Here is a 16264-nt window from a genome sequence, read left to right as displayed (position 1 = left end):
ACATACATCACCCAAACACTGCAGATATAATACACATACAGCACCCAAACACTGCAGATATAATACACATACAGCACCCAAACACTGCAGACATAATACACATACAGCACCCAAACACTGCAGATATAATACACATACAGCACCCAAACACTGCAGATATAATACACATACAGCACCCAAACACTGCAGATATAATACACATACAGCACCCAAACACTGCAGATATAATACACATACATCACCCAAACACTGCAGATATAATACACATACAGCACCCAAACACTGCAGATATAATACACATACAACACCAAAACACTGCAGATATAATACACATACAGCACCCAAACACTGCAGATATAATACACATACATCACCCAAACACTGCAGATATAATACACATACAGCACCCAAACACTGCAGATATAATACACATACAACACCCAAACACTGCAGATATAATACACATACAGCACCCAAACACTGCAGATATAATACACATACAGCACCCAAACACTGCAGACATAATACACATACAGCACCCAAACACTGCAGATATAATACACATACAGCACCCAAACACTGCAGATATAATACACATACAGCACCCAAACACTGCAGATATAATACACATACAGCACCCAAACACTGCAGATATAATACACATACAGCACCCAAACACTGCAGATATAATACACATACAGCACACAAACAATGCAGATATAATACACATACAACACCCAAACACTGCAGATATAATACACATACATCACCCAAACACTGCAGATATAATACACATACATCACCCAAACAATGCAGACATAATACACATACAGCACCCAAACACTGCAGATATAATACACATACAGCACCCAAACAATGCAGATATAATACACATACAGCACCCAAACACTGCAGATATAATACACATACAGCCCCCAAACACTGCAGACATAATACACATACATCACCCAAACAATGCAGATATAATACACATACAGCACCCAAACACTGCAGATATAATACACACACAGCACCCAAACACTGCAGGTATAATACACATACAGCACCCAAACACTGCAGATATAATACACACACAGCACCCAAACACTGCAGATATAATACACATACAGCACCCAAACACTGCAGATATAATACACATACAGCACCCAAACACTGCAGATATAATACACATACAGCACCCAAACACTGCAGATATAATACACATACAGCACCCAAACACTGCAGATATAATACACATACAGCACCCAAACAATTCAGATATAATACACATACAGCACCCAAACACTGCAGATATAATACACATACAGCACCCAAACACTGCAGATATAATACACATACAGCACCCAAACACTGCAGATATAATACACATACATCACCCAAACACTGCAGATATAATACACATACAGCACCCAAACACTGCAGATATAATACACATACATCACCCAAACACTGCAGATATAATACACATACAGCACCCAAACACTGCAGACATAATACACATACAGCCCCCAAACACTGCAGATATAATACACATACAGCACCCAAACACTGCAGATATAATACACATACATCACCCAAACACTGCAGATATAATACACATACAGCACCCAAACACTGCAGATATAATACACATACAGCACCCAAACACTGCAGACATAATACACATACAACACCCAAACAATGCAGATATAATACACATACAGCACCCAAACACTGCAGGTATAATACACACACAGCACCCAAACACTGCAGGTATAATACACATACAGCACCCAAACACTGCAGATATAATACACACACAGCACCCAAACACTGCAGATATAATACACATACAGCACCCAAACACTGCAGATATAATACACATACAGCACCCAAACACTGCAGATATAATACACATACAGCACCCAAACACTGCAGATATAATACACATACAGCACCCAAACACTGCAGATATAATACACATACAGCACCCAAACACTGCAGATATAATACACATACAGCACCCAAACACTGCAGATATAATACACATACATCACCCAAACAATGCAGATATAATACACATACATCACCCAAACACTGCAGATATAATACACATACAGCACCCAAACACTGCAGATATAATACACATACAGCACCCAAACAATGCAGATATAATACACATACAGCACCCAAACACTGCAGATATAATACACATACAGCACCCAAACACTGCAGATATAATACACATACAGCACCCAAACACTGCAGATATAATACACATACAGCACCCAAACACTGCAGATATAATACACATACAGCACCCAAACACTGCAGATATAATACACATACATCACCCAAACACTGCAGATATAATACACATACAGCACCCAAACACTGCAGATATAATACACATACATCACCCAAACACTGCAGATATAATACACATACAGCACCCAAACACTGCAGATATAATACACATACAGCACCCAAACACTGCAGATATAATACACATACAGCCCCCAAACACTGCAGATATAATACACATACAGCACCCAAACACTGCAGACATAATACACATACAGCACCCAAACACTGCAGATATAATACACATACAGCACCCAAACACTGCAGATATAATACACATACAGCACACAAACACTGCAGATATAATACACATACAGCACCCAAACACTGCAGATATAATACACATACAGCACACAAACACTGCAGATATAATACACATACATCACCCAAACACTGCAGATATAATACACATACAACACCCAAACACTGCAGATATAATACACACACAGCACCCAAACACTGCAGATATAATACACACACAGCACCCAAACACTGCAGGTATAATACACACACAGCACCCAAACACTGCAGATATAATACACACACAGCACCCAAACACTGCAGATATAATACACATACAGCACCCAAACACTGCAGATATAATACACATACAGCACCCAAACACTGCAGATATAATACACATACAGCACCCAAACACTGCAGATATAATACACATACAGCACCCAAACACTGCAGATATAATACACATACAGCACCCAAACACTGCAGATATAATACACATACAGCACCCAAACACTGTAGATATAATACACATACAGCACCCAAACAATGCAGATATAATACACATACAGCACCCAAACACTGCAGATATAATACACATACAGCACCCAAACACTGCAGATATAATACACATACATCACCCAAACACTGCAGATATAATACACATACAGCACCCAAACACTGCAGATATAATACACATACAGCACCCAAACACTGCAGATATAATACACATACAGCACCCAAACACTGCAGATATAATACACATACAGCACCCAAACACTGCAGACATAATACACATACAACACCCAAACAATGCAGATATAATACACATACAGCACCCAAACACTGCAGATATAATGCACATACATCACCCAAACACTGCAGATATAATACACATACAGCACCCAAACACTGCAGATATAATACACATACAGCACCCAAACACTGCAGATATAATACACATACAGCCCCCAAACACTGCAGATATAATACACATACAGCCCCCAAACACTGCAGATATAATACACATACAGCACCCAAACACTGCAGACATAATACACATACAGCACCCAAACACTGCAGATATAATACACATACAGCACCCAAACACTGCAGATATAATACACATACAGCACCCAAACAATGCAGATATAATACACATACAGCGCCCAAACACTGCAGATATAATACACATACAGCACCCAAACACTGCAGATATAATACACATACAACACCCAAACACTGCAGATATAATACACATACAGCACCCAAACACTGCAGATATAATACACATACAGCACACAAACACTGCAGACATAATACACATACAACACCCAAACACTGCAGACATAATACACATACAGCACCCAAACAATGCAGATATAATACACATACAGCACCCAAACACTGCAGATATAATACACATACAGCACACAAACATTGCAGATATAATACACATACAACACCCAAACACTGCAGATATAATACACATACATCACCCAAACACTGCAGATATAATACACATACATCACCCAAACAATGCAGACATAATACACATACAGCACCCAAACACTGCAGATATAATACACATACATCACCCAAACAATGCAGATATAATACACATACAGCACCCAAACACTGCAGATATAATACACATACAGCACCCAAACAATGCAGATATAATACACATACAGCACCCAAACACTGCAGATATAATACACATACAGCCCCCAAACACTGCAGACATAATACACATACATCACCCAAACAATGCAGATATAATACACATACAGCACCCAAACACTGCAGATATAATACACATACAGCACCCAAACACTGCAGATATAATACACATACAGCACCCAAACACTGCAGATATAATACACATACAGCACCCAAACACTGCAGGTATAATACACACACAGCACCCAAACACTGCAGACATAATACACATACAGCACCCAAACACTGCAGATATAATACACATACAGCACCCAAACACTGCAGATATAATACACATACAGCACCCAAACACTGCAGATATAATACACATACAGCACACAAACACTGCAGATATAATACACATACAGCACCCAAACACTGCAGATATAATGCACATACAGCACACAAACACTGCAGATATAATACACATACATCACCCAAACACTGCAGATATAATACACATACAGCCCCCAAACACTGCAGATATAATACACATACAGCCCCCAAACACTGCAGATATAATACACATACAGCACCCAAACACTGCAGACATAATACACATACAGCACCCAAACACTGCAGATATAATACACATACAGCACCCAAACACTGCAGATATAATACACATACAGCACCCAAACACTGCAGATATAATACACATACAGCACCCAAACACTGCAGATATAATACACATACAGCACCCAAACACTGCAGATATAATACACATACAGCACCCAAACACTGCAGACATAATACACATACAGCACCCAAACAATGCAGATATAATACACATACAACACCCAAACAATGCAGATATAATACACATACATCACCCAAACAATGCAGATATAATACACATACATCACCCAAACAATGCAGATATAATACACATACAGCACCCAAACACTGCAGACATGATACACATACATCACCCAAACACTGCAGATATAATACACATACAGCACCCAAACACTGCAGATATAATACACATACAGCACCCAAACACTGTAGATATAATACACATACAGCACCCAAACACTGCAGATATAATACACATACAGCACCCAAACACTGCAGACATAATACACATACAGCACCCAAACACTGCAGATATAATACACACACAGCACCCAAACACTGCAGGTATAATACACATACAGCACCCAAACACTGCAGATATAATACACACACAGCACCCAAACACTGCAGATATAATACACATACAGCACCCAAACACTGCAGATATAATACACATACATCACCCAAACACTGCAGATATAATACACATACATCACCCAAACAATGCAGATATAATAAACATACAGCACCCAAACACTGCAGATATAATACACATACAGCACCCAAACACTGCAGATATAATACACATACAGCACCCAAACACTGCAGACATAATACACATACAGCACCCAAACACTGCAGATATAATACACATACAGCACCCAAACAATGCAGATATAATACACATACAGCACCCAAACAATGCAGATATAATACACATATAGCACCCAAACACTGCAGATATAATACACATACAGCACCCAAACACTGCAGATATAATACACATACATCACCCAAACACTGCAGATATAATACACATACAGCACCCAAACACTGCAGATATAATACACATACATCACCCAAACACTGCAGATATAATACACATACAGCCCCCAAACACTGCAGATATAATACACATACAGCCCCCAAACACTGCAGATATAATACACATACAGCCCCCAAACACTGCAGACATAATACACATACAGCCCCCAAACACTGCAGATATAATACACATACAGCACCCAAACACTGCAGATATAATACACATACAGCACCCAAACAATGCAGATATAATACACATACAGCGCCCAAACACTGCAGACATAATACACATACAGCACCCAAACACTGCAGATATAATACACATACAGCACCCAAACACTGCAGATATAATACACATACAGCACCCAAACACTGCAGATATAATACACATACATCACCCAAACACTGCAGATATAATACACATACAGCACACAAACATTGCAGATATAATACACATACAACACCCAAACACTGCAGACATAATACACATACAGCACCCAAACACTGCAGATATAATACACATACAGCACCCAAACACTGCAGATATAATACACATACAGCACCCAAACACTGCAGATATAATACACATACATCACCCAAACACTGCAGATATAATACACATACAGCACACAAACATTGCAGATATAATACACATACAACACCCAAACACTGCAGATATAATACACATACAGCACACAAACACTGCAGATATAATACACATACAGCACCCAAACACTGCAGATATAATACACATACATCACCCAAACACTGCAGATATAATACACATACAACAGCCAAACAATGCAGATATAATACACATACAGCACCCAAACACTGCAGATATAATACACATACAGCACCCAAACACTGCAGATATAATACACATACAGCACCCAAACACTGCAGACATAATACACATACAGCACCCAAACACTGCAGATATAATACACATACATCACCCAAACACTGCAGATATAATACACATACATCACCCAAACACTGCAGATATAATACACATACATCACCCAAACACTGCAGATATAATACACATACAGCACCCAAACACTGCAGACATAATACACATACAGCACCCAAACACTGCAGATATAATACACATACAACACCCAAAACACTGCAGATATAATACACATACAGCACCCAAACACTGCAGATATAATACACATACATCACCCAAACAATGCAGATATAATACACATACAGCACCCAAACACTGCAGATATAATACACATACAGCCCCCAAACACTGCAGATATAATACACATACAGCACCCAAACACTGCAGATATAATACACATACAGCACCCAAACACTGCAGACATAATACACATACAGCACCCAAACACTGCAGACATAATACACATACAGCACCCAAACAATGCAGATATAATACACATACAACACCCAAACACTGCAGATATAATACACATACAACACCCAAACACTGCAGATATAATACACATACAGCACCCAAACACTGCAGATATAATACACATACAGAACCCAAACACTGCAGATATAATACACATACAACACCCAAACACTGCAGATATAATACACATACAGCACCCAAACACTGCAGATATAATACACATACAGCACCCAAACAATGCAGATATAATACACATACAGCACCCAAACACTGCAGATATAATACACATACAACACCCAAACACTGCAGATATAATACACATACAGCACCCAAACAATGCAGATATAATACACATACAGCACCCAAACACTGCAGATATAATACACATACAGCACCCAAACACTGCAGATATAATACACATACATCACCCAAACACTGCAGATATAATACACATACATCACCCAAACAATGCAGATATAATACACATACAGCACACAAACACTGCAGATATAATACACATACAGCACCCAAACACTGCAGATATAATACACATACAGCACCCAAACACTGCAGATATAATACACATACAGCACCCAAACACTGCAGATATAATACACATACAGCACCCAAACACTGCAGATATAATACACATACAGCACCCAAACACTGCAGATATAATACACATACAGCACCCAAACAATGCAGACATAATACACATACAGCACCCAAACACTGCAGACATAATACACATACAGCACCCAAACACTGCAGACATAATACACATACAGCACCCAAACACTGCAGATATAATACACATACAGCACCCAAACACTGCAGATATAATACACATACAGCACCCAAACACTGCAGATATAATACACATACAGCACCCAAACACTGCAGATATAATACACATACAGCACCCAAACACTGTAGATATAATACACATACAGCACCCAAACACTGCAGATATAATACACATACAGCACCCAAACACTGCAGATATAATACACATACAGCACCCAAACACTGCAGATATAATACACATACAGCACCCAAACACTGCAGATATAATACACATACAGCACCCAAACACTGCAGATATAATACACATACAGCACCCAAACACTGCAGATATAATACACATACAGCACCCAAACACTGCAGATATAATACACATACAGCACCCAAACACTGCAGATATAATACACATACAGCACCCAAACACTGCAGATATAATACACATACAGCACCCAAACAATGCAGACATAATACACATACAGCACCCAAACACTGCAGACATAATACACATACAGCACCCAAACACTGCAGATATAATACACATACAGCACCCAAACACTGCAGACATAATACACATACAGCACCCAAACAATGCAGATATAATACACATACAGCACCCAAACACTGCAGACATAATACACATACAGCACCCAAACACTGCAGATATAATACACATACAGCACCCAAACACTGCAGATATAATACACATACAGCACCCAAACACTGCAGATATAATACACATACAGCACCCAAACACTGCAGATATAATACACATACAGCACCCAAACACTGCAGATATAATACACATACAGCACCCAAACACTGCAGATATAATACACATACAGCACCCAAACACTGCAGATATAATACACATACAGCACCCAAACACTGCAGACATAATACACATACAGCACCCAAACAATGCAGATATAATACACATACAGCACCCAAACACTGCAGATATAATACACATACAGCACCCAAACACTGCAGACATAATACACATACAGCACCCAAACACTGCAGATATAATACACATACAGCACCCAAACACTGCAGATATAATACACATACAGCACCCAAACACTGCAGATATAATACACATACAGCACCCAAACACTGCAGATATAATACACATACAGCACCCAAACACTGCAGATATAATACACATACAGCACCCAAACACTGCAGATATAATACACATACAACACCCAAACACTGCAGATATAATACACATATAGCACCCAAACACTGCAGATATAATACACATACAGCACCCAAACACTGCAGATATAATACACATACAGCACCCAAACAATGCAGATATAATACACATACAGCACACAAACACTGCAGATATAATACACATACAGCACCCAAACACTGCAGATATAATACACATACAGCACCCAAACACTGCAGATATAATACACATACAGCACCCAAACACTGCAGACATAATACACATACAGCACCCAAACACTGCAGATATAATACACATACAGCACCCAAACACTGCAGATATAATACACATACATCACCCAAACACTGCAGATATAATACACATACAGCACCCAAACACTGCAGATATAATACACATACAGCACCCAAACACTGCAGATATAATACACATACAGCACCCAAACACTGCAGATATAATACACATACAGCACCCAAACAATGCAGACATAATACACATACATCACCCAAACACTGCAGATATAATACACATACAGCACCCAAACACTGCAGATATAATACACATACATCACCCAAACACTGCAGATATAATACACATACAGCACCCAAACACTGCAGATATAATACACATACATCACCCAAACACTGCAGATATAATACACATACAGCACCCAAACACTGCAGATATAATACACATACAGCACCCAAACACTGCAGATATAATACACATACAGCACCCAAACACTGCAGATATAATACACATACAGCACCCAAACACTGCAGATATAATACACATACATCACCCAAACACTGCAGATATAATACACATACAGCACCCAAACACTGCAGATATAATACACATACAGCACCCAAACACTGCAGATATAATACACATACAGCACCCCAAACACTGCAGATATAATACACATACAGCACCCAAACAATGCAGACATAATACACATACAACACCCAAACACTGCAGACATAATACACATACAGCACCCAAACACTGCAGATATAATACACATACATCACCCAAACACTGCAGATATAATACACATACAGCACCCAAACACTGCAGATATAATACACATACATCACCCAAACACTGCAGATATAATACACATACAGCACCCAAACACTGCAGATATAATACACATACATCACCCAAACACTGCAGATATAATACACATACAGCACCCAAACACTGCAGATATAATACACATACATCACCCAAACACTGCAGATATAATACACATACATCACCCAAACACTGCAGATATAATACACATACAGCACCCAAACACTGCAGATATAATACACATACAGCACCCAAACAATGCAGATATAATACACATACAGCACCCAAACACTGCAGATATAATACACATACAACACCCAAACACTGCAGATATAATACACATACAGCACCCAAACACTGCAGATATAATACACATACATCACCCAAACACTGCAGATATAATACACATACAGCACCCAAACACTGCAGATATAATACACATACAGCACCCAAACAATGCAGATATAATACACATACAGCACCCAAACACTGCAGATATAATACACATACAGCACCCAAACACTGCAGATATAATACACATACATCACCCAAACACTGCAGACATAATACACATACAGCACCCAAACACTGCAGATATAATACACATACAGCACCCAAACACTGCAGATATAATACACATACAACACCCAAACACTGCAGATATAATACACATACAGCACCCAAACACTGCAGATATAATACACATACAGCACCCAAACACTGCAGACATAATACACATACAGCACACAAACACTGCAGACATAATACACATACATCACCCAAACACTGCAGATATAATACACATACATCACCCAAACACTGCAGATATAATACACATACATCACCCAAACACTGCAGATATAATACACATACATCACCCAAACACTGCAGATATAATACACATACAGCACCCAAACACTGCAGATATAATACACACACAGCACCCAAACACTGCAGACATAATACACATACAGCACCCAAACACTGCAGATATAATACACATACAGCACCCAAACACTGCAGATATAATGCACATACAGCACCCAAACAATGCAGATATAATACACATACAGCACCCAAACACTGCAGATATAATACACATACAGCACCCAAACACTGCAGATATAATACACATACAGCACACAAACATTGCAGATATAATACACATACAGCACCCAAACACTGCAGATATAATACACATACATCACCCAAACAATGCAGATATAATACACATACAGCACCCAAACACTGCAGATATAATACACATACAGCCACCCAAACACTGCAGATATAATAAACATACAGCACACAAACACTGCAGATATAATACACATACAGCACCCAAACACTGCAGATATAATACACATACAGCACCCAAACACTGCAGATATAATACACATACAGCACCCAAACAATGCAGATATAATACACATACAGCACCCAAACACTGCAGATATAATACACATACAGCACCAAAACACTGTAGATATAATACACATACAGCACCCAAACACTGCAGATATAATACACATACAACACCCAAACAATGCAGACATAATACACATACAGCACCCAAACAATGCAGATATAATACACATACAGCACCCAAACACTGCAGATATAATACACATACAGCACCCAAACACTGCAGATATAATACACATACAGCACCCAAACAATGCAGATATAATACACATACATCACCCAAACAATGCAGATATAATACACATACAGCACCCAAACAATGCAGATATAATACACATACAGCACCCAAACACTGCAGATATAATACACATACATCACCCAAACAATGCAGATATAATACACATACAGCACCCAAACACTGCAGACATAATACACATACATCACCCAAACACTGCAGACATAATACACATACAGCACCCAAACACTGCAGATATAATACACATACAGCACCCAAACACTGCAGACATAATACACACACAGCACCCAAACACTGCAGGTATAATACACATACAGCACCCAAACACTGCAGATATAATACACATACAGCACCCAAACACTGCAGACATAATACACATACAGCACCCAAACACTGCAGACATAATACACACACAGCACCCAAACACTGCAGGTATAATACACATACAGCACCCAAACACTGCAGATATAATACACATACAGCACCCAAACACTGCAGATATAATACACATACAACACCCAAACACTGCAGATATAATACACATACAGCACCCAAATACTGCAGATATAATACACATACAGCACCCAAACACTGTAGATATAATACACATACAGCACCCAAACACTGCAGATATAATACACATACAGCACCCAAACACTGCAGATATAATACACATACAGCACCCAAACACTGCAGATATAATACACATACAGCACCCAAACACTGTAGATATAATACACATACATCACCCAAACACTGCAGATATAATACACATACATCACCCAAACACTGCAGATATAATACACATACAGCACCCAAACACTGCAGACATGATACACATACAGCACCCAAACACTGCAGATATAATACACATACAGCACCCAAACACTGCAGATATAATACACATACAACACCCAAACAATGCAGATATAATACACATACATCACCCAAACACTGCAGATATAATACACATACAGCCCCCAAACACTGCAGACATAATACACATACAGCACCCAAACAATGCAGATATAATACACATACAGCACCCAAACACTGCAGATATAATACACATACAGCACCCAAACACTGCAGATATAATGCACATACAGCACCCAAACACTGCAGATATAATACACATACAGCACCCAAACACTGCAGATATAATACACATACAGCACCCAAACAATGCAGACATGATACACATACAGCCCCCAAACACTGCAGATATAATACACATACAGCACCCAAACACTGCAGACATAATACACATACAGCACCCAAACACTGTAGATATAATACACATACAGAACCCAAACACTGCAGATATAATACACATACAGCACCCAAACACTGCAGATATAATACACATACAACACCCAAACAATGCAGATATAATACACATACATCACCCAAACACTGCAGATATAATACACATACATCACCCAAACACTGCAGACATAATACACATACAGCACCCAAACAATGCAGATATAATACACATACAGCACCCAAACACTGCAGATATAATACACATACATCACCCAAACACTGCAGATATAATACACATACAGCACCCAAACACTGCAGATATAATACACATACAGCACCCAAACACTGCAGACATGATACACATACAGCACCCAAACACTGCAGACATAGACACATACAGCACCCAAACACTGCAGACATAATACACATACAACACCCAAACACTGCAGATATAATACACATACATCACCCAAACAATGCAGATATAATACACATACATCACCCAAACACTGCAGATATAATACACATACAGCACCCAAACAATGCAGACATAATACACATACAACACCCAAACAATGCAGATATAATACACATACATCACCCAAACAATGCAGACATAATACACATACAGCACCCAGACACTGCAGATATAATACACATACATCACCCAAACAATGCAGACATAATACACATACAACACCCAAACACTGCAGATATAATACACATACAGCACCCAAACAATGCAGATATAATACACATACAGCACCCAAACACTGCAGATATAATACACATACAGCACCCAAACACTGCAGATATAATACACATACAGCACCCAAACACTGCAGATATAATACACATACAACACCCAAACACTGCAGATATAATACACATACATCACCCAAACAATGCAGACATAATACACATACAACACCCAAACACTGCAGATATAATACACATACAGCACCCAAACACTGCAGATATAATACACATACAGCACCCAAACACTGCAGATATAATACACATACATCACCCAAACACTGCAGATATAATACACATACAGCACCCAAACAATGCAGACATAATACACATACAGCACCCAAACAATGCAGATATAATACACATACAGCACCCAAACACTGCAGATATAATACACATACAACACCCAAACAATGCAGATATAATACACATACAGCACCCAAACACTGCAGATATAATACACATACATCACCCAAACACTGCAGATATAATACACATACAGCACCCAAACACTGCAGATATAATACACATACAGCACCCAAACACTGCAGATATAATACACATACATCACCCAAACACTGCAGATATAATACACATACAGCACCCAAACACTGCAGATATAATACACATACATCACCCAAACACTGCAGATATAATACACATACATCACCCAAACAATGCAGATATAATACACATACAGCACCCAAACACTGCAGATATAATACACATACAGCACCCAAACACTGCAGATATAATACACATACATCACCCAAACACTGCAGATATAATACACATACAGCACCCAAACACTGCAGATATAATACACATACATCACCCAAACACTGCAGACATAATACACATACAACACCCAAACAATGCAGATATAATACACATACAGCAACCAAACACTGCAGATATAATACACATACAGCACCCAAACACTGCAGATATAATACACATACAGCACCCAAACACTGCAGACATGATACACATACAGCACCCAAACACTGCAGATATAATACACATACATCACCCAAACACTGCAGATATAATACACATACATCACCCAAACACTGCAGATATAATACACATACAGCACCCAAACAATGCAGACATAATACACATACAGCACCCAAACACTGCAGATATAATACACATACAGCAACCAAACACTGCAGATATAATACACATACAACACCCAAACACTGCAGATATAATACACATACAGCACCCAAACACTGCAGATATAATACACATACAGCACCCAAACACTGCAGATATAATACACATACATCACCCAAACACTGCAGATATAATACACATACAGCACCCAAACACTGCAGATATAATACACATACAGCACCCAAACACTGCAGATATAATACACATACAGCACCCAAACACTGCAGATATAATACACATACAGCACTCAAACACATCAGACATAATACACATACATCACCCAAACAATGCAGATATAATACACATACATCACCCAAACAATGCAGACATAATACACATACAACACCCAAACACTGCAGATATAATACACATACAGCACCCAAACACTGCAGATATAATACACATACATCACCCAAACACTGCAGATATAATACACATACAGCACCCAAACACTGCAGATATAATACACATACATCACCCAAACACTGCAGATATAATACACATACAGCACCCAAACACTGCAGATATAATACACATACAGCACCCAAACACTGCAGATATAATACACATACATCACCCAAACAATGCAGATATAATACACATACAGCGCCCAAACACTGCAGATATAATACACATACAGCACCCAAACACTGCAGATATAATACACATACAGCACCCAAACACTGCAGATATAATACACATACAGCACCCAAACACTGCAGACATAATACACATACAGCACCCAAACACTGCAGATATAATACACATACATCACCCAAACAATGCAGACATAATACACATACAGCACCCAAACACTGTAGATATAATACACATACAGCACCCAAACACTGCAGATATAATACACATACATCACCCAAACACTGCAGATATAATACACATACAGCACCCAAACACTGCAGATATAATACACATACATCACCCAAACACTGCAGAT

At 38.7% G+C, this 16264-nt stretch overlaps 1 protein-coding gene across 1 annotated transcript in view; it reads left to right on the top strand.

Annotated features, from left to right (window-relative positions):
- Positions 1-16264, top strand: part of FAM180A (family with sequence similarity 180 member A) — a 63786-nt gene that overhangs the window by 13822 nt on the left and 33700 nt on the right. The gene's annotated exons all lie outside the window — the stretch shown is intronic.

This window comes from Rhinoderma darwinii, chromosome 3 (genome assembly GCF_050947455.1).
Source record: "Rhinoderma darwinii isolate aRhiDar2 chromosome 3, aRhiDar2.hap1, whole genome shotgun sequence".
NCBI lineage: Eukaryota > Metazoa > Chordata > Amphibia > Anura > Rhinodermatidae > Rhinoderma > Rhinoderma darwinii.
The sequence above is the reverse complement of the archived record's forward strand: the minus strand, read 5'-3'. Positions and strand labels throughout refer to the sequence as shown.